The sequence below is a fragment of the Notothenia rossii genome, assembly GCF_949606895.1.
Source record: "Notothenia rossii genome assembly, chromosome: 8".
NCBI lineage: Eukaryota > Metazoa > Chordata > Actinopteri > Perciformes > Nototheniidae > Notothenia > Notothenia rossii.
This window is the reverse complement of record NC_136906.1, coordinates 43,618,155-43,640,794: the sequence shown is the minus strand read 5'-3', so window position 1 is coordinate 43,640,794 and position 22,640 is coordinate 43,618,155.

Sequence of the window (22,640 nt, the reverse complement as noted above, 5' to 3'; positions counted from 1 at the left end):
CTCATGATTAAGACATGATGAAGACTCAGGCTCCTGATGAAGACATGATGAAGACTCAGGCTCATGATGAAGACTCAGGCTCATGATGAAGACTCAGGCTCATGGTGAAGACATGATGAAGAATCAGGCTCATGATGAAGACATGATGAAGACTCAGGCTCATGGTGAAGACATGATGAAGACTCAGGCCCATGGTGAAGACATGATGAAGACCTAGGCTCATGATGAAGACATGATGAACACTCAGGCTCATGGTGAAGACATGAAGAAGACTCAGGATCATGATGAAGACTCAGGCTCATGATGAAGACATGATGAAGACTCAGGCTCATGGTGAAGACATGATGAAGACTCAGGCTCATGATGAAGACATGATGAAGACTCAGGCTCATGGTGAAGACATGATGAAGACTCAGGCTCATGATGAAGACTCAGGCTCATGATGAAGACATGATGAAGACTCAGGCTCATGATGAAGACTCAGGCTCATGGTGAAGACTCAGGCTCATGAGGAAGACTCAGGCTCATTATGAAAATTCAGGCTCATGATGAAGACTCATGCTCATGATGAACACAAGATGAAGACTCAGGCTCATGATGAAGACAAGATGAAGACTCAGGCTCATGATGAAGACATGATGAAGACTCAGGCACATGATGAAGACATGATGAAGACTCAGGCTCATGATGAAGAGTTGATGAAGAATCAGGCTCATGATGAAGACATGATGAAGACTCAGGCTCATGATGAAGACTCAGAATCATGATGAAGACTCAGGCTCATGGTGAAGACATGATGAAGACTCAGGCTCATGATGAAGACATGATGAAGACTCAGGCTCATGTTGAAGACTCAGGCTCATGGTGAAGACTTGATGAAGACTCAGGCTCATGATGAAGACATGATGAAGACTCAGGCTCATGGTGAAGACATGATGAAGACTCAGGCTCATGATGAAGACTCGGGCTCATGGTGAAGACTCAGACTCATGATGAAGAATCAGGCTCATGATGAAGACATGATGAAGACTCAGGCTCATGATGAAGACTCGGGCTCATGGTGAAGACTCAGACTCATGATGAAGTCTCAGACTCATGGTGAAGACATGATGAAGACTCAGGCTCATGATGAAGAGTTGATGAAGACTCAGGCTCATGATGAAGACATGATGAAGACTCAGGCTCATGATGAAGACTCAGGCTCGTGATGAAGACTCAGGCTCATGATGAAGAGTTGATGAAGACTCAGGCTCATGATGAAGACATGATGAAGACTCAGGCTCATGATGAAGACTCAGGCGAAAGATGAAGACTCAGGCTCATGGTGAAGACATGATGAAGACTCAGGCTCATGATGAAGACATGATGAAGACTCAGGCTCATGATGAAGACTCACGCTCATGGTGAAGAATTGATGAAGACTCAGGCTCATGATGAAGACATGATGAAGACTCAGGCTCATGGTGAAGACATGATGAAGACTCAGGCTAATGATGAAGACTCAGGCTCATGGTGAAGACTCAGGCTCATGATGAAGACTCAGGCTCATGGTGAAGACATGATGAAGACTCAGGCTCATGATGAAGACTCAGGCTCATGATGAAGACATGATGAAGACTCAGGCTCATGGTGAAGACATGATGAAGACTCAGGCTCATGATGAAGACATGATGAAGACTCAGGCTCATGGTGAAGATATGATGAAGACTCAGGCTCATGATGAAGATACAGGCTCATGATGAAGACATGATGAAGACTCAGGCTCATGATGAAGACTCAGGCTCATTATGAAAACTCAGGCTCAGGATGAAGACTCAGGCTCATGATGAAGACAAGATGAAGACTCAGGCTCATGATGAAAACACGATGAAGACTCAGGCTCATGATGAAGACATGATGAAGACTCAGGCACATGATGAAGACATGATGAAGACTCAGGCTCATGATGAAGAGTTGATGAAGACTCAGGCTCATGATGAAGACATGATGAAGACTCAGGCTCATGATGAAGACTCAGGCTCATGATGAAGACTCAGGCTCATGGTGAAGACATGATGAAGACTCAGGCTCATTATGAAGACATGATGAAGACTCAGGCTCATGATGAAGACTCAGGCTCATGGTGAAGACATGCTGAAGACTCAGGATCATGATGAAGACTCAGGCTCATGGTGAAGACTTGATGAAGACTCAGGCTCATGATGAAGACTCAGGCTCATTATGAAAACTCAGGCTCATGATGAAGACTCAGGCTCATGATGAAGACAAGATGAAGACTCAGGCTCATGATGAAGAGTTGATGACGGCTCAGGCTCATGGTGAAGACATGATGAAGACTCAGGCACATGATGAAGACATGATGAAGACTCAGGCTCATGATGAAGACTCAGGCTCATGATGAAGAGTTGATGAAGACTCAGGCTCATGATGAAGACATGATGAAGACTCAGGCTCATGATGAAGACATGATGAAGACTCAGGCTCATGATGAAGACTCAGGCTCATGGTGAAGACATGATGAAGAATCAGGCTCATGATGAAGACATGATGAAGAATCAGGCTCATGGTGAAGACATGATGAAGACTCAGGCTCATGGTGAAGACATGATGAAGACCTAGGCTCATGATGAAGACATGATGAAGACTCAGGCTCATGGTGAAGACATGATGAAGACTCAGGCTCATGATGAAGACTCAGGCTCATGATGAAGACATGATGAAGACTCAGGCTCATGATGAAGACTCAGGCTCATGGTGAAGACTCAGGCTCATGAAGAAGACTCAGGCTCATTATGAAAACTCAGGCTCATGATGAAGACTCAGGCTCATGATGAAGACAAGATGAAGACTCAGGCTCATGATGAAGACAAGATGAAGACTCAGGCTCATGATGAAGACATGATGAAGACTCAGGATCATGATGAAGACTCAGGCTCATGATGAAGACATGATGAAGACTCAGGCTCATAATGAAGACTCAAGCTCATGGTGAAGACATGATGAAGACTCAGGCTCATGATGAAGACTCAGGCTCATGGTGAAGACTTGATGAAGACTCAGGCTCATGATGAAGACATGATGAAGACTCAGGCTCATGGTGAAGACATGATGAAGATTCAGGCTCATGATGAAGGCTCGAGCTCATGGTGAAGACTCAGACTCATGATGAAGACTCAGGCTCATGATGAAGACATGATGAAGACTCAGGCTCATGATGAAGACTCGGGCTCATGGTGAAGACTCAGGCTCATGATGAAGTCTCAGACTCATGGTGAAGACATGATGAAGACTCAGGCTCATGGTGAAGATTCAGGCTCATGATGAAGAGTTGATGAAGACTCAGGCTCATGATGAAGAAATGATGAAGACTATGGCTCATGATGAAGACTCAGGCTCATGATGAAGACTCAGGCTCATGATGAAGAGTTGATGAAGACATGATGAAGACTCCGGCTCATGATGAAGACTCAGGCTCAAGATGAAGACTCAGGCTCATGGTGAAGACATGATGAAGACTCAGGCTCATGATGAAGACATGATGAAGACTCAGGCTCATGATGAAGACTCACGCTCATGGTGAAGACATGATGAATACTCAGGCTCATGAGGAAGACTCAGGCTCATGGTGAAGACTCAGGCTCATGATGAAGACTCAGGCTTATGGTGAAGACATGATGAAGACTCAGGCTCATGATGAAGACATGATGAAGACTCAGGCTCATGGTGAAGACATGATGAAGACTCAGGCTAATGATGAAGACTCAGGCTCATGGTGAAGACTCAGGCTCATGATGAAGACTCAGGCTCATGGTGAAGACATGATGAAGACTTAGACTCATGATGAAGACATGATGAAGACTCAGGCTCATGGTGAAGACATGATGAAGACTCAGGCTCATGATGAAGACTCAGGCTCATGGTGAAGACATGATGAAGACTCAGGCTCATGGTGAAGACATGATGAAGACTCAGGCTCATGATGAAGACATGATGAAGACTCAGGCTCATGGTGAAGACATGATGAAGACTCAGGCTCATGATAAAGACTCAGGCTCATGATGAAGACATGATGAAGACTCAGGTCCATGGTGAAGACATGATCAACACTCAGGCTCATGATGAAGACTCAGGCACATGATGAAGACTCATGTCAATGGTGAAGACATGATCAACACTCAGGCTCATGATGAAGACATGATGAAGACTCAGGCTCATGATGAAGACTCGGGCTCATGGTGAAGACTCAGACTCATGATGAAGACTGAGGCTAATAATGAAGACATGATGAAGACTCAGGCTCATGATGAAGACTCGGGCTCATGGTGAAGACTCAGACTCATGATGAAGTCTCAGACTCATGGTGAAGACATGATGAAGACTCAGGCTCATGGTGAAGATTCAGGCTCAAAATGAAGACTCAGGCTCATTATGAAAACTCAGGCTCATGATGAATAGTTGATGAAGACTCAGGCTCATGATGAAGACATGATGAAGACTCAGGCTCATGATGAAGACTCAGGCTCATGATGAAGAGTTGATGAAGACTCAGGCTCATGATGAAGACATGATGAAGACTCAGGCTCATGATGAAGACTCAGGCTCAAGATGAAGACTCAGGCTCATGGTGAAGACATGATGAAGACTCAGGCTCATGATGAAGACTCACGCACATGATGAAGACATGATGAAGACTCAGGCTCATGATGAAGAGTTGATGAAGACTCAGGCTCATGATGAAGACATGATGAAGACTCAGGCTCATGATGAAGACTCAGGCTCATGATGAAGACTCAGGCTCATGGTGAAGACATGATGAAGACTCAGGCTCATTATGAAGACATGATGAAGACTCAGGCTCATGATGAAGACTCAGGCTCATGGTGAAGACATGCTGAAGACTCAGGATCATGATGAAGACTCAGGCTCATGGTGAAGACTTGATGAAGACTCAGGCTCATGATGAAGACTCAGGCTCATTATGAAAACTCAGGCTCATGATGAAGACTCAGGCTCATGATGAAGACAAGATGAAGACTCAGGCTCATGATGAAGAGTTGATGACGGCTCAGGCTCATGGTGAAGACATGATGAAGACTCAGGCACATGATGAAGACATGATGAAGACTCAGGCTCATGATGAAGACTCAGGCTCATGATGAAGAGTTGATGAAGACTCAGGCTCATGATGAAGACATGATGAAGACTCAGGCTCATGATGAAGACATGATGAAGACTCAGGCTCATGATGAAGACTCAGGCTCATGGTGAAGACATGATGAAGAATCAGGCTCATGATGAAGACATGATGAAGAATCAGGCTCATGGTGAAGACATGATGAAGACTCAGGCTCATGGTGAAGACATGATGAAGACCTAGGCTCATGATGAAGACATGATGAAGACTCAGGCTCATGGTGAAGACATGATGAAGACTCAGGCTCATGATGAAGACATGATGAAGACTCAGGCTCATGATGAAGACTCAGGCTCATGGTGAAGACTCAGGCTCATGAAGAAGACTCAGGCTCATTATGAAAACTCAGGCTCATGATGAAGACTCAGGCTCATGATGAAGACAAGATGAAGACTCAGGCTCATGATGAAGACAAGATGAAGACTCAGGCTCATGATGAAGACATGATGAAGACTCAGGCTCATGATGAAGACATGATGAAGACTCAGGCTCATAATGAAGACTCAAGCTCATGGTGAAGACATGATGAAGACTCAGGCTCATGATGAAGACATGATGAAGACTCAGGCTCATGGTGAAGACATGATGAAGATTCAGGCTCATGATGAAGGCTCGAGCTCATGGTGAAGACTCAGACTCATGATGAAGACTCAAGCTCATGATGAAGACATGATGAAGACTCAGGCTCATGATGAAGACTCGGGCTCATGGTGAAGACTCAGGCTCATGATGAAGTCTCAGACTCATGGTGATGACATGATGAAGACTCAGGCTCATGGTGAAGATTCAGGCTCATGATGAAGAGTTGATGAAGACTCAGGCTCATGATGAAGAAATGATGAAGACTATGGCTCATGATGAAGACTCAGGCTCATGATGAAGAGTTGATGAAGACATGATGAAGACTCAGGCTCATGATGAAGACTCAGGCTCAAGATGAAGACTCAGGCTCATGGTGAAGACATGATGAAGACTCAGGCTCATGATGAAGACATGATGAAGACTCAGGCTCATGATGAAGACTCACGCTCATGGTGAAGACATGATGAATACTCAGGCTCATGATGAAGACTCAGGCTCATGATAAAGACTCAGGCTCATGATGAAGACATGATGAAGACTCAGGTCCATGGTGAAGACATGATCAACACTCAGGCTCATGATGAAGACATGATGAAGACTCAGACTCATGATGAAGACAAGATGAAGACTCAGGCTCATGATGAAGACTCAGGCACATGATGAAGACTCAGGTCAATGGTGAAGACATGATCAACACTCAGGCTCATGATGAAGACATGATGAAGACTCAGGCTCATGATGAAGACTCGGGCTCATGGTGAAGACTCAGACTCATGATGAAGACTGAGGCTAATGAAGAAGACATGATGAAGACTCAGGCTCATGATGAAGACTCGGGCTCATGGTGAAGACTCAGACTCATGATGAAGTCTCAGACTCATGGTGAAGACATGATGAAGACTCAGGCTCATGGTGAAGATTCAGGCTCAAAATGAAGACTCAGGCTCATTATGAAAACTCAGGCTCATGATGAAGACATGATGAAGACTCAGGCTCATGATGAAGACATGATGAAGACTCAGGCTCATGATGAAGACTCAGGCTCAAGATGAAGACTCAGGCTCATGGTGAAGACATGATGAAGACTCAGGCTCATGATGAAGACATGATGAAGACTCAGGCTCATGATGAAGACTCACGCACATGATGAAGACATGATGAAGACTCAGGCTCATGATGAAGAGTTGATGAAGACTCAGGCTCATGATGAAGACATGATGAAGACTCAGGCTCATGATGAAGACTCAGGCTCATGATGAAGACTCAGGCTCATGGTGAAGACATGATGAAGACTCAGGCTCATTATGAAGACATGATGAAGACTCAGGCTCATGATGAAGACTCAGGCTCATGGTAAAGACATGCTGAAGACTCAGGATCATGATGAAGACTCAGGCTCATGGTGAAGACTTGATGAAGACTCAGGCTCATGATGAAGACTCAGGCTCATTATGAAAACTCAGGCTCATGATGAAGACTCAGGCTCATGATGAAGACAAGATGAAGACTCAGGCTCATGATGAAGAGTTGATGACGGCTCAGGCTCATGGTGAAGACATGATGAAGACTCAGGCACATGATGAAGACATGATGAAGACTCAGGCTCATGATGAAGACTCAGGCTCATGATGAAGAGTTGATGAAGACTCAGGCTCATGATGAAGACATGATGAAGACTCAGGCTCATGATGAAGACATGATGAAGACTCAGGCTCATGATGAAGACTCAGGCTCATGGTGAAGACATGATGAAGAATCAGGCTCATGATGAAGACATGATGAAGAATCAGGCTCATGGTGAAGACATGATGAAGACTCAGGCTCATGGTGAAGACATGATGAAGACCTAGGCTCACGATGAAGACATGATGAAGACTCAGGCTCATGATGAAGACATGATGAAGACTCAGGCTCATGATGAAGACTCAGGCTCATGGTGAAGACATGATGAAGAATCAGGCTCATGATGAAGACATGATGAAGAATCAGGCTCATGGTGAAGACATGATGAAGACTCAGGCTCATGATGAAGACATGATGAAGACTCAGGCTCATGATGAAGACTCAGGCTCATGGTGAAGACTCAGGCTCATGAAGAAGACTCAGGCTCATTATGAAAACTCAGGCTCATGATGAAGACTCAGGCTCATGATGAAGACAAGATGAAGACTCAGGCTCATGATGAAGACAAGATGAAGACTCAGGCTCATGATGAAGACATGATGAAGACTCAGGCTCATGATGAAGACATGATGAAGACTCAGGCTCATAATGAAGACTCAAGCTCATGGTGAAGACATGATGAAGACTCAGGCTCATGATGAAGACATGATGAAGACTCAGGCTCATGGTGAAGACATGATGAAGATTCAGGCTCATGATGAAGGCTCGAGCTCATGGTGAAGACTCAGACTCATGATGAAGACTCAGGCTCATGATGAAGACATGATGAAGACTCAGGCTCATGATGAAGACTCGGGCTCATGGTGAAGACTCAGGCTCATGATGAAGTCTCAGACTCATGGTGATGACATGATGAAGACTCAGGCTCATGGTGAAGATTCAGGCTCATGATGAAGAGTTGATGAAGACTCAGGCTCATGATGAAGAAATGATGAAGACTATGGCTCATGATGAAGACTCAGGCTCATGATGAAGACTCAGGCTCATGATGAAGAGTTGATGAAGACATGATGAAGACTCAGGCTCATGATGAAGACTCAGGCTCAAGATGAAGACTCAGGCTCATGGTGAAGACATGATGAAGACTCAGGCTCATGATGAAGACATGATGAAGACTCAGGCTCATGATGAAGACTCACGCTCATGGTGAAGACATGATGAATACTCAGGCTCATGATGAAGACTCAGGCTCATGATAAAGACTCAGGCTCATGATGAAGACATGATGAAGACTCAGGTCCATGGTGAAGATTCAGGCTCATGATGAAGAGTTGATGAAGACTCAGGCTCATGATGAAGAAATGATGAAGACTATGGCTCATGATGAAGACTCAGGCTCATGATGAAGACTCAGGCTCATGATGAAGAGTTGATGAAGACATGATGAAGACTCAGGCTCATGATGAAGACTCAGGCTCATGATGAAGACAAGATGAAGACTCAGGCTCATGATGAAAACACGATGAAGACTCAGGCTCATGATGAAGACATGATGAAGACTCAGGCACATGATGAAGACATGATGAAGACTCAGGCTCATGATGAAGAGTTGATGAAGACTCAGGCTCATGATGAAGACATGATGAAGACTCAGGCTCATGATGAAGACTCAGGCTCATGATGAAGACTCAGGCTCATGGTGAAGACATGATGAAGACTCAGGCTCATTATGAAGACATGATGAAGACTCAGGCTCATGATGAAGACTCAGGCTCATGGTGAAGACATGCTGAAGACTCAGGATCATGATGAAGACTCAGGCTCATGGTGAAGACTTGATGAAGACTCAGGCTCATGATGAAGACTCAGGCTCATTATGAAAACTCAGGCTCATGATGAAGACTCAGGCTCATGATGAAGACAAGATGAAGACTCAGGCTCATGATGAAGAGTTGATGACGGCTCAGGCTCATGGTGAAGACATGATGAAGACTCAGGCACATGATGAAGACATGATGAAGACTCAGGCTCATGATGAAGACTCAGGCTCATGATGAAGAGTTGATGAAGACTCAGGCTCATGATGAAGACATGATGAAGACTCAGGCTCATGATGAAGACATGATGAAGACTCAGGCTCATGATGAAGACTCAGGCTCATGGTGAAGACATGATGAAGAATCAGGCTCATGATGAAGACATGATGAAGAATCAGGCTCATGGTGAAGACATGATGAAGACTCAGGCTCATGGTGAAGACATGATGAAGACCTAGGCTCATGATGAAGACATGATGAAGACTCAGGCTCATGGTGAAGACATGATGAAGACTCAGGCTCATGATGAAGACTCAGGCTCATGATGAAGACATGATGAAGACTCAGGCTCATGATGAAGACTCAGGCTCATGGTGAAGACTCAGGCTCATGAAGAAGACTCAGGCTCATTATGAAAACTCAGGCTCATGATGAAGACTCAGGCTCATGATGAAGACGAGATGAAGACTCAGGCTCATGATGAAGACAAGATGAAGACTCAGGATCATGATGAAGACTCAGGCTCATGATGAAGACATGATGAAGACTCAGGCTCATAATGAAGACTCAAGCTCATGGTGAAGACATGATGAAGACTCAGGCTCATGATGAAGACTCAGGCTCATGGTGAAGACTTGATGAAGACTCAGGCTCATGATGAAGACATGATGAAGACTCAGGCTCATGGTGAAGACATGATGAAGATTCAGGCTCATGATGAAGGCTCGAGCTCATGGTGAAGACTCAGACTCATGATGAAGACTCAGGCTCATGATGAAGACATGATGAAGACTCAGGCTCATGATGAAGACATGATGAAGACTCAGGCTCATGATGAAGACTCAGGCTCATGGTGAAGACTCAGGCTCATGAAGAAGACTCAGGCTCATTATGAAAACTCAGGCTCATGATGAAGACTCAGGCTCATGATGAAGACAAGATGAAGACTCAGGCTCATGATGAAGACAAGATGAAGACTCAGGCTCATGATGAAGACATGATGAAGACTCAGGCTCATGATGAAGACATGATGAAGACTCAGGCTCATAATGAAGACTCAAGCTCATGGTGAAGACATGATGAAGACTCAGGCTCATGATGAAGACATGATGAAGACTCAGGCTCATGGTGAAGACATGATGAAGATTCAGGCTCATGATGAAGGCTCGAGCTCATGGTGAAGACTCAGACTCATGATGAAGACTCAGGCTCATGATGAAGACATGATGAAGACTCAGGCTCATGATGAAGACTCGGGCTCATGGTGAAGACTCAGGCTCATGATGAAGTCTCAGACTCATGGTGATGACATGATGAAGACTCAGGCTCATGGTGAAGATTCAGGCTCATGATGAAGAGTTGATGAAGACTCAGGCTCATGATGAAGAAATGATGAAGACTATGGCTCATGATGAAGACTCAGGCTCATGATGAAGAGTTGATGAAGACATGATGAAGACTCAGGCTCATGATGAAGACTCAGGCTCAAGATGAAGACTCAGGCTCATGGTGAAGACATGATGAAGACTCAGGCTCATGATGAAGACATGATGAAGACTCAGGCTCATGATGAAGACTCACGCTCATGGTGAAGACATGATGAATACTCAGGCTCATGATGAAGACTCAGGCTCATGATAAAGACTCAGGCTCATGATGAAGACATGATGAAGACTCAGGTCCATGGTGAAGACATGATCAACACTCAGGCTCATGATGAAGACATGATGAAGACTCAGACTCATGATGAAGACAAGATGAAGACTCAGGCTCATGATGAAGACTCAGGCACATGATGAAGACTCAGGTCAATGGTGAAGACATGATCAACACTCAGGCTCATGATGAAGACATGATGAAGACTCAGGCTCATGATGAAGACTCGGGCTCATGGTGAAGACTCAGACTCATGATGAAGACTGAGGCTAATGAAGAAGACATGATGAAGACTCAGGCTCATGATGAAGACTCGGGCTCATGGTGAAGACTCAGACTCATGATGAAGTCTCAGACTCATGGTGAAGACATGATGAAGACTCAGGCTCATGGTGAAGATTCAGGCTCAAAATGAAGACTCAGGCTCATTATGAAAACTCAGGCTCATGATGAAGACATGATGAAGACTCAGGCTCATGATGAAGACATGATGAAGACTCAGGCTCATGATGAAGACTCAGGCTCAAGATGAAGACTCAGGCTCATGGTGAAGACATGATGAAGACTCAGGCTCATGATGAAGACATGATGAAGACTCAGGCTCATGATGAAGACTCACGCACATGATGAAGACATGATGAAGACTCAGGCTCATGATGAAGAGTTGATGAAGACTCAGGCTCATGATGAAGACATGATGAAGACTCAGGCTCATGATGAAGACTCAGGCTCATGATGAAGACTCAGGCTCATGGTGAAGACATGATGAAGACTCAGGCTCATTATGAAGACATGATGAAGACTCAGGCTCATGATGAAGACTCAGGCTCATGGTAAAGACATGCTGAAGACTCAGGATCATGATGAAGACTCAGGCTCATGGTGAAGACTTGATGAAGACTCAGGCTCATGATGAAGACTCAGGCTCATTATGAAAACTCAGGCTCATGATGAAGACTCAGGCTCATGATGAAGACAAGATGAAGACTCAGGCTCATGATGAAGAGTTGATGACGGCTCAGGCTCATGGTGAAGACATGATGAAGACTCAGGCACATGATGAAGACATGATGAAGACTCAGGCTCATGATGAAGACTCAGGCTCATGATGAAGAGTTGATGAAGACTCAGGCTCATGATGAAGACATGATGAAGACTCAGGCTCATGATGAAGACATGATGAAGACTCAGGCTCATGATGAAGACTCAGGCTCATGGTGAAGACATGATGAAGAATCAGGCTCATGATGAAGACATGATGAAGAATCAGGCTCATGGTGAAGACATGATGAAGACTCAGGCTCATGGTGAAGACATGATGAAGACCTAGGCTCACGATGAAGACATGATGAAGACTCAGGCTCATGATGAAGACATGATGAAGACTCAGGCTCATGATGAAGACTCAGGCTCATGGTGAAGACATGATGAAGAATCAGGCTCATGATGAAGACATGATGAAGAATCAGGCTCATGGTGAAGACATGATGAAGACTCAGGCTCATGATGAAGACATGATGAAGACTCAGGCTCATGATGAAGACTCAGGCTCATGGTGAAGACTCAGGCTCATGAAGAAGACTCAGGCTCATTATGAAAACTCAGGCTCATGATGAAGACTCAGGCTCATGATGAAGACAAGATGAAGACTCAGGCTCATGATGAAGACAAGATGAAGACTCAGGCTCATGATGAAGACATGATGAAGACTCAGGCTCATGATGAAGACATGATGAAGACTCAGGCTCATAATGAAGACTCAAGCTCATGGTGAAGACATGATGAAGACTCAGGCTCATGATGAAGACATGATGAAGACTCAGGCTCATGGTGAAGACATGATGAAGATTCAGGCTCATGATGAAGGCTCGAGCTCATGGTGAAGACTCAGACTCATGATGAAGACTCAGGCTCATGATGAAGACATGATGAAGACTCAGGCTCATGATGAAGACTCGGGCTCATGGTGAAGACTCAGGCTCATGATGAAGTCTCAGACTCATGGTGATGACATGATGAAGACTCAGGCTCATGGTGAAGATTCAGGCTCATGATGAAGAGTTGATGAAGACTCAGGCTCATGATGAAGAAATGATGAAGACTATGGCTCATGATGAAGACTCAGCCTCATGATGAAGACTCAGGCTCATGATGAAGAGTTGATGAAGACATGATGAAGACTCAGGCTCATGATGAAGACTCAGGCTCAAGATGAAGACTCAGGCTCATGGTGAAGACATGATGAAGACTCAGGCTCATGATGAAGACATGATGAAGACTCAGGCTCATGATGAAGACTCACGCTCATGGTGAAGACATGATGAATACTCAGGCTCATGATGAAGACTCAGGCTCATGATAAAGACTCAGGCTCATGATGAAGACATGATGAAGACTCAGGTCCATGGTGAAGATTCAGGCTCATGATGAAGAGTTGATGAAGACTCAGGCTCATGATGAAGAAATGATGAAGACTATGGCTCATGATGAAGACTCAGGCTCATGATGAAGACTCAGGCTCATGATGAAGAGTTGATGAAGACATGATGAAGACTCAGGCTCATGATGAAGACTCAGGCTCATGATGAAGACAAGATGAAGACTCAGGCTCATGATGAAAACACGATGAAGACTCAGGCTCATGATGAAGACATGATGAAGACTCAGGCACATGATGAAGACATGATGAAGACTCAGGCTCATGATGAAGAGTTGATGAAGACTCAGGCTCATGATGAAGACATGATGAAGACTCAGGCTCATGATGAAGACTCAGGCTCATGATGAAGACTCAGGCTCATGGTGAAGACATGATGAAGACTCAGGCTCATTATGAAGACATGATGAAGACTCAGGCTCATGATGAAGACTCAGGCTCATGGTGAAGACATGCTGAAGACTCAGGATCATGATGAAGACTCAGGCTCATGGTGAAGACTTGATGAAGACTCAGGCTCATGATGAAGACTCAGGCTCATTATGAAAACTCAGGCTCATGATGAAGACTCAGGCTCATGATGAAGACAAGATGAAGACTCAGGCTCATGATGAAGAGTTGATGACGGCTCAGGCTCATGGTGAAGACATGATGAAGACTCAGGCACATGATGAAGACATGATGAAGACTCAGGCTCATGATGAAGACTCAGGCTCATGATGAAGAGTTGATGAAGACTCAGGCTCATGATGAAGACATGATGAAGACTCAGGCTCATGATGAAGACATGATGAAGACTCAGGCTCATGATGAAGACTCAGGCTCATGGTGAAGACATGATGAAGAATCAGGCTCATGATGAAGACATGATGAAGAATCAGGCTCATGGTGAAGACATGATGAAGACTCAGGCTCATGGTGAAGACATGATGAAGACCTAGGCTCATGATGAAGACATGATGAAGACTCAGGCTCATGGTGAAGACATGATGAAGACTCAGGCTCATGATGAAGACTCAGGCTCATGATGAAGACATGATGAAGACTCAGGCTCATGATGAAGACTCAGGCTCATGGTGAAGACTCAGGCTCATGAAGAAGACTCAGGCTCATTATGAAAACTCAGGCTCATGATGAAGACTCAGGCTCATGATGAAGACGAGATGAAGACTCAGGCTCATGATGAAGACAAGATGAAGACTCAGGATCATGATGAAGACTCAGGCTCATGATGAAGACATGATGAAGACTCAGGCTCATAATGAAGACTCAAGCTCATGGTGAAGACATGATGAAGACTCAGGCTCATGATGAAGACTCAGGCTCATGGTGAAGACTTGATGAAGACTCAGGCTCATGATGAAGACATGATGAAGACTCAGGCTCATGGTGAAGACATGATGAAGATTCAGGCTCATGATGAAGGCTCGAGCTCATGGTGAAGACTCAGACTCATGATGAAGACTCAGGCTCATGATGAAGACATGATGAAGACTCAGGCTCATGATGAAGACTCGGGCTCATGGTGAAGACTCAGGCTCATGATGAAGTCTCAGACTCATGGTGATGACATGATGAAGACTCAGGCTCATGGTGAAGATTCAGGCTCATGATGAAGAGTTGATGAAGACTCAGGCTCATGATGAAGAAATGATGAAGACTATGGCTCATGATGAAGACTCAGGCTCATGATGAAGACTCAGGCTCATGATGAAGAGTTGATGAAGACATGATGAAGACTCAGGCTCATGATGAAGACTCAGGCTCAAGATGAAGACTCAGGCTCATGGTGAAGACATGATGAAGACTCAGGCTCATGATGAAGACATGATGAAGACTCAGGCTCATGATGAAGACTCACGCTCATGGTGAAGACATGATGAATACTCAGGCTCATGATGAAGACTCAGGCTCATGATAAAGACTCAGGCTCATGATGAAGACATGATGAAGACTCAGGTCCATGGTGAAGATTCAGGCTCATGATGAAGAGTTGATGAAGACTCAGGCTCATGATGAAGAAATGATGAAGACTATGGCTCATGATGAAGACTCAGGCTCATGATGAAGACTCAGGCTCATGATGAAGAGTTGATGAAGACATGATGAAGACTCAGGCTCATGATGAAGACTCAGGCTCATGATGAAGACAAGATGAAGACTCAGGCTCATGATGAAAACACGATGAAGACTCAGGCTCATGATGAAGACATGATGAAGACTCAGGCACATGATGAAGACATGATGAAGACTCAGGCTCATGATGAAGAGTTGATGAAGACTCAGGCTCATGATGAAGACATGATGAAGACTCAGGCTCATGATGAAGACTCAGGCTCATGATGAAGACTCAGGCTCATGGTGAAGACATGATGAAGACTCAGGCTCATTATGAAGACATGATGAAGACTCAGGCTCATGATGAAGACTCAGGCTCATGGTGAAGACATGCTGAAGACTCAGGATCATGATGAAGACTCAGGCTCATGGTGAAGACTTGATGAAGACTCAGGCTCATGATGAAGACTCAGGCTCATTATGAAAACTCAGGCTCATGATGAAGACTCAGGCTCATGATGAAGACAAGATGAAGACTCAGGCTCATGATGAAGAGTTGATGACGGCTCAGGCTCATGGTGAAGACATGATGAAGACTCAGGCACATGATGAAGACATGATGAAGACTCAGGCTCATGATGAAGACTCAGGCTCATGATGAAGAGTTGATGAAGACTCAGGCTCATGATGAAGACATGATGAAGACTCAGGCTCATGATGAAGACATGATGAAGACTCAGGCTCATGATGAAGACTCAGGCTCATGGTGAAGACATGATGAAGAATCAGGCTCATGATGAAGACATGATGAAGAATCAGGCTCATGGTGAAGACATGATGAAGACTCAGGCTCATGGTGAAGACATGATGAAGACCTAGGCTCATGATGAAGACATGATGAAGACTCAGGCTCATGGTGAAGACATGATGAAGACTCAGGCTCATGATGAAGACTCAGGCTCATGATGAAGACATGATGAAGACTCAGGCTCATGATGAAGACTCAGGCTCATGGTGAAGACTCAGGCTCATGAAGAAGACTCAGGCTCATTATGAAAACTCAGGCTCATGATGAAGACTCAGGCTCATGATGAAGACGAGATGAAGACTCAGGCTCATGATGAAGACAAGATGAAGACTCAGGATCATGATGAAGACTCAGGCTCATGATGAAGACATGATGAAGACTCAGGCTCATAATGAAGACTCAAGCTCATGGTGAAGACATGATGAAGACTCAGGCTCATGATGAAGACTCAGGCTCATGGTGAAGACTTGATGAAGACTCAGGCTCATGATGAAGACATGATGAAGACTCAGGCTCATGGTGAAGACATGATGAAGATTCAGGCTCATGATGAAGGCTCGAGCTCATGGTGAAGACTCAGACTCATGATGAAGACTCAGGCTCATGATGAAGACATGATGAAGACTCAGGCTCATGATGAAGACTCGGGCTCATGGTGAAGACTCAGGCTCATGATGAAGTCTCAGACTCATGGTGAAGACATGATGAAGACTCAGGCTCATGGTGAAGATTCAGGCTCATGATGAAGAGTTGATGAAGACTCAGGCTCATGATGAAGAAATGATGAAGACTATGGCTCATGATGAAGACTCAGGCTCATGATGAAGACTCAGGCTCATGATGAAGAGTTGATGAAGACATGATGAAGACTCCGGCTCATGATGAAGACTCAGGCTCAAGATGAAGACTCAGGCTCATGGTGAAGACATGATGAAGACTCAGGCTCATGATGAAGACATGATGAAGACTCAGGCTCATGATGAAGACTCACGCTCATGGTGAAGACATGATGAATACTCAGGCTCATGAGGAAGACTCAGGCTCATGGTGAAGACTCAGGCTCATGATGAAGACTCAGGCTTATGGTGAAGACATGATGAAGACTCAGGCTCATGATGAAGACATGATGAAGACTCAGGCTCATGGTGAAGACATGATGAAGACTCAGGCTAATGATGAAGACTCAGGCTCATGGTGAAGACTCAGGCTCATGATGAAGACTCAGGCTCATGGTGAAGACATGATGAAGACTTAGACTCATGATGAAGACATGATGAAGACTCAGGCTCATGGTGAAGACATGATGAAGACTCAGGCTCATGATGAAGACTCAGGCTCATGGTGAAGACATGATGAAGACTCAGGCTCATGGTGAAGACATGATGAAGACTCAGGCTCATGATGAAGACATGATGAAGACTCAGGCTCATGGTGAAGACATGATGAAGACTCAGGCTCATGATAAAGACTCAGGCTCATGATGAAGACATGATGAAGACTCAGGTCCATGGTGAAGACATGATCAACACTCAGGCTCATGATGAAGACTCAGGCACATGATGAAGACTCAGGTCAATGGTGAAGACATGATCAACACTCAGGCTCATGATGAAGACATGATGAAGACTCAGGCTCATGATGAAGACTCGGGCTCATGGTGAAGACTCAGACTCATGATGAAGACTGAGGCTAATGATGAAGACATGATGAAGACTCAGGTTCATGATGAAGACTCGGGCTCATGGTGAAGACTCAGACTCATGATGAAGTCTCAGACTCATGGTGAAGACATGATGAAGACTCAGGCTCATGGTGAAGATTCAGGCTCAAAATGAAGACTCAGGCTCATTATGAAAACTCAGGCTCATGATGAAGAGTTGATGAAGACTCAGGCTCATGATGAAGACATGATGAAGACTCAGGCTCATGATGAAGACTCAGGCTCATGATGAAGAGTTGATGAAGACTCAGGCTCATGATGAAGACATGATGAAGACTCAGGCTCATGATGAAGACTCAGGCTCAAGATGAAGACTCAGGCTCATGGTGAAGACATGATGAAGACTCAGGCTCATGATGAAGACATGATGAAGACTCAGGCTCATGATGAAGACTCACGCACATGATGAAGACATGATGAAGACTCAGGCTCATGATGAAGAGTTGATGAAGACTCAGGCTCATGATGAAGACATGATGAAGACTCAGGCTCATGATGAAGACTCAGGCTCATGATGAAGACTCAGGCTCATGGTGAAGACATGATGAAGACTCAGGCTCATTATGAAGACATGATGAAGACTCAGGCTCATGATGAAGACTCAGGCTCATGGTGAAGACATGCTGAAGACTCAGGATCATGATGAAGACTCAGGCTCATGGTGAAGACTTGATGAAGACTCAGGCTCATGATGAAGACTCAGGCTCATTATGAAAACTCAGGCTCATGATGAAGACTCAGGCTCATGATGAAGACAAGATGAAGACTCAGGCTCATGATGAAGAGTTGATGACGGCTCAGGCTCATGGTGAAGACATGATGAAGACTCAGGCACATGATGAAGACATGATGAAGACTCAGGCTCATGATGAAGACTCAGGCTCATGATGAAGAGTTGATGAAGACTCAGGCTCATGATGAAGACATGATGAAGACTCAGGCTCATGATGAAGACATGATGAAGACTCAGGCTCATGATGAAGACTCAGGCTCATCGTGAAGACATGATGAAGAATCAGGCTCATGATGAAGACATGATGAAGAATCAGGCTCATGGTGAAGACATGATGAAGACTCAGGCTCATGGTGAAGACATGATGAAGACCTAGGCTCATGATGAAGACATGATGAAGACTCAGGCTCATGGTGAAGACATGATGAAGACTCAGGCTCATGATGAAGACATGATGAAGACTCAGGCTCATGGTGAAGACTCAGGCTCATGAAGAAGACTCAGGCTCATTATGAAAACTCAGGCTCATGATGAAGACTCAGGCTCATGATGAAGACAAGATGAAGACTCAGGCTCATGATGAAGACAAGATGAAGACTCAGGCTCATGATGAAGACATGATGAAGACTCAGGCTCATGGTGAAGACATGATGAAGATTCAGGCTCATGATGAAGGCTCGAGCTCATGGTGAAGACTCAGACTCATGATGAAGACTCAGGCTCATGATGAAGACATGATGAAGACTCAGGCTCATGATGAAGACTCGGGCTCATGGTGAAGACTCAGGCTCATGATGAAGTCTCAGACTCATGGTGATGACATGATGAAGACTCAGGCTCATGGTGAAGATTCAGGCTCATGATGAAGAGTTGATGAAGACTCAGGCTCATGATGAAGAAATGATGAAGACTATGGCTCATGATGAAGACTCAGGCTCATGATGAAGACTCAGGCTCATGATGAAGAGTTGATGAAGACATGATGAAGACTCAGGCTCATGATGAAGACTCAGGCTCAAGATGAAGACTCAGGCTCATGGTGAAGACATGATGAAGACTCAGGCTCATGATGAAGACATGATGAAGACTCAGGCTCATGATGAAGACTCACGCTCATGGTGAAGACATGATGAATACTCAGGCTCATGATGAAGACTCAGGCTCATGATAAAGACTCAGGCTCATGATGAAGACATGATGAAGACTCAGGTCCATGGTGAAGATTCAGGCTCATGATGAAGAGTTGATGAAGACTCAGGCTCATGATGAAGAAATGATGAAGACTATGGCTCATGATGAAGACTCAGGCTCATGATGAAGACTCAGGCTCATGATGAAGAGTTGATGAAGACATGATGAAGACTCAGGCTCATGATGAAGACTCAGGCTCATGATGAAGACAAGATGAAGACTCAGGCTCATGATGAAAACACGATGAAGACTCAGGCTCATGATGAAGACATGATGAAGACTCAGGCACATGATGAAGACATGATGAAGACTCAGGCTCATGATGAAGAGTTGATGAAGACTCAGGCTCATGATGAAGACATGATGAAGACTCAGGCTCATGATGAAGACTCAGGCTCATGATGAAGACTCAGGCTCATGGTGAAGACATGATGAAGACTCAGGCTCATTATGAAGACATGATGAAGACTCAGGCTCATGATGAAGACTCAGGCTCATGGTGAAGACATGCTGAAGACTCAGGATCATGATGAAGACTCAGGCTCATGGTGAAGACTTGATGAAGACTCAGGCTCATGATGAAGACTCAGGCTCATTATGAAAACTCAGGCTCATGATGAAGACTCAGGCTCATGATGAAGACAAGATGAAGACTCAGGCTCATGATGAAGAGTTGATGACGGCTCAGGCTCATGGTGAAGACATGATGAAGACTCAGGCACATGATGAAGACATGATGAAGACTCAGGCTCATGATGAAGACTCAGGCTCATGATGAAGAGTTGATGAAGACTCAGGCTCATGATGAAGACATGATGAAGACTCAGGCTCATGATGAAGACATGATGAAGACTCAGGCTCATGATGAAGACTCAGGCTCATGGTGAAGACATGATGAAGAATCAGGCTCATGATGAAGACATGATGAAGAATCAGGCTCATGGTGAAGACATGATGAAGACTCAGGCTCATGGTGAAGACATGATGAAGACCTAGGCTCATGATGAAGACATGATGAAGACTCAGGCTCATGGTGAAGACATGATGAAGACTCAGGCTCATGATGAAGACTCAGGCTCATGATGAAGACATGATGAAGACTCAGGCTCATGATGAAGACTCAGGCTCATGGTGAAGACTCAGGCTCATGTAGAAGACTCAGGCTCATTATGAAAACTCAGGCTCATGATGAAGACTCAGGCTCATGATGAAGACGAGATGAAGACTCAGGCTCATGATGAAGACAAGATGAAGACTCAGGATCATGATGAAGACTCAGGCTCATGATGAAGACATGATGAAGACTCAGGCTCATAATGAAGACTCAAGCTCATGGTGAAGACATGATGAAGACTCAGGCTCATGATGAAGACTCAGGCTCATGGTGAAGACTTGATGAAGACTCAGGCTCATGATGAAGACATGATGAAGACTCAGGCTCATGGTGAAGACATGATGAAGATTCAGGCTCATGATGAAGGCTCGAGCTCATGGTGAAGACTCAGACTCATGATGAAGACTCAGGCTCATGATGAAGACATGATGAAGACTCAGGCTCATGATGAAGACTCGGGCTCATGGTGAAGACTCAGGCTCATGATGAAGTCTCAGACTCATGGTGAAGACATGATGAAGACTCAGGCTCATGGTGAAGATTCAGGCTCATGATGAAGAGTTGATGAAGACTCAGGCTCATGATGAAGAAATGATGAAGACTATGGCTCATGATGAAGACTCAGGCTCATGATGAAGACTCAGGCTCATGATGAAGAGTTGATGAAGACATGATGAAGACTCCGGCTCATGATGAAGACTCAGGCTCAAGATGAAGACTCAGGCTCATGGTGAAGACATGATGAAGACTCAGGCTCATGATGAAGACATGATGAAGACTCAGGCTCATGATGAAGACTCACGCTCATGGTGAAGACATGATGAATACTCAGGCTCATGAGGAAGACTCAGGCTCATGGTGAAGACTCAGGCTCATGATGAAGACTCAGGCTTATGGTGAAGACATGATGAAGACTCAGGCTCATGATGAAGACATGATGAAGACTCAGGCTCATGGTGAAGACATGATGAAGACTCAGGCTAATGATGAAGACTCAGGCTCATGGTGAAGACATGATGAATACTCAGGCTCATGAGGAAGACTCAGGCTCATGGTGAAGACTCAGGCTCATGATGAAGACTCAGGCTTATGGTGAAGACATGATGAAGACTCAGGCTCATGATGAAGACATGATGAAGAATCAGGCTCATGGTGAAGACATGATGAAGACTCAGGCTCATGGTGAAGACATGATGAAGACCTAGGCTCATGATGAAGACATGATGAAGACTCAGGCTCATGATGAAGACATGATGAAGACTCAGGCTCATGATGAAGACTCAGGCTCATGGTGAAGACATGATGAAGAATCAGGCTCATGATGAAGACATGATGAAGACTCAGGCTCATGGTGAAGACATGATGAAGACTTAGACTCATGATGAAGACATGATGAAGACTCAGGCTCATGGTGAAGACATGATGAAGACTCAGGCTCATGATGAAGACTCAGGCTCATGGTGAAGACATGATGAAGACTCAGGCTCA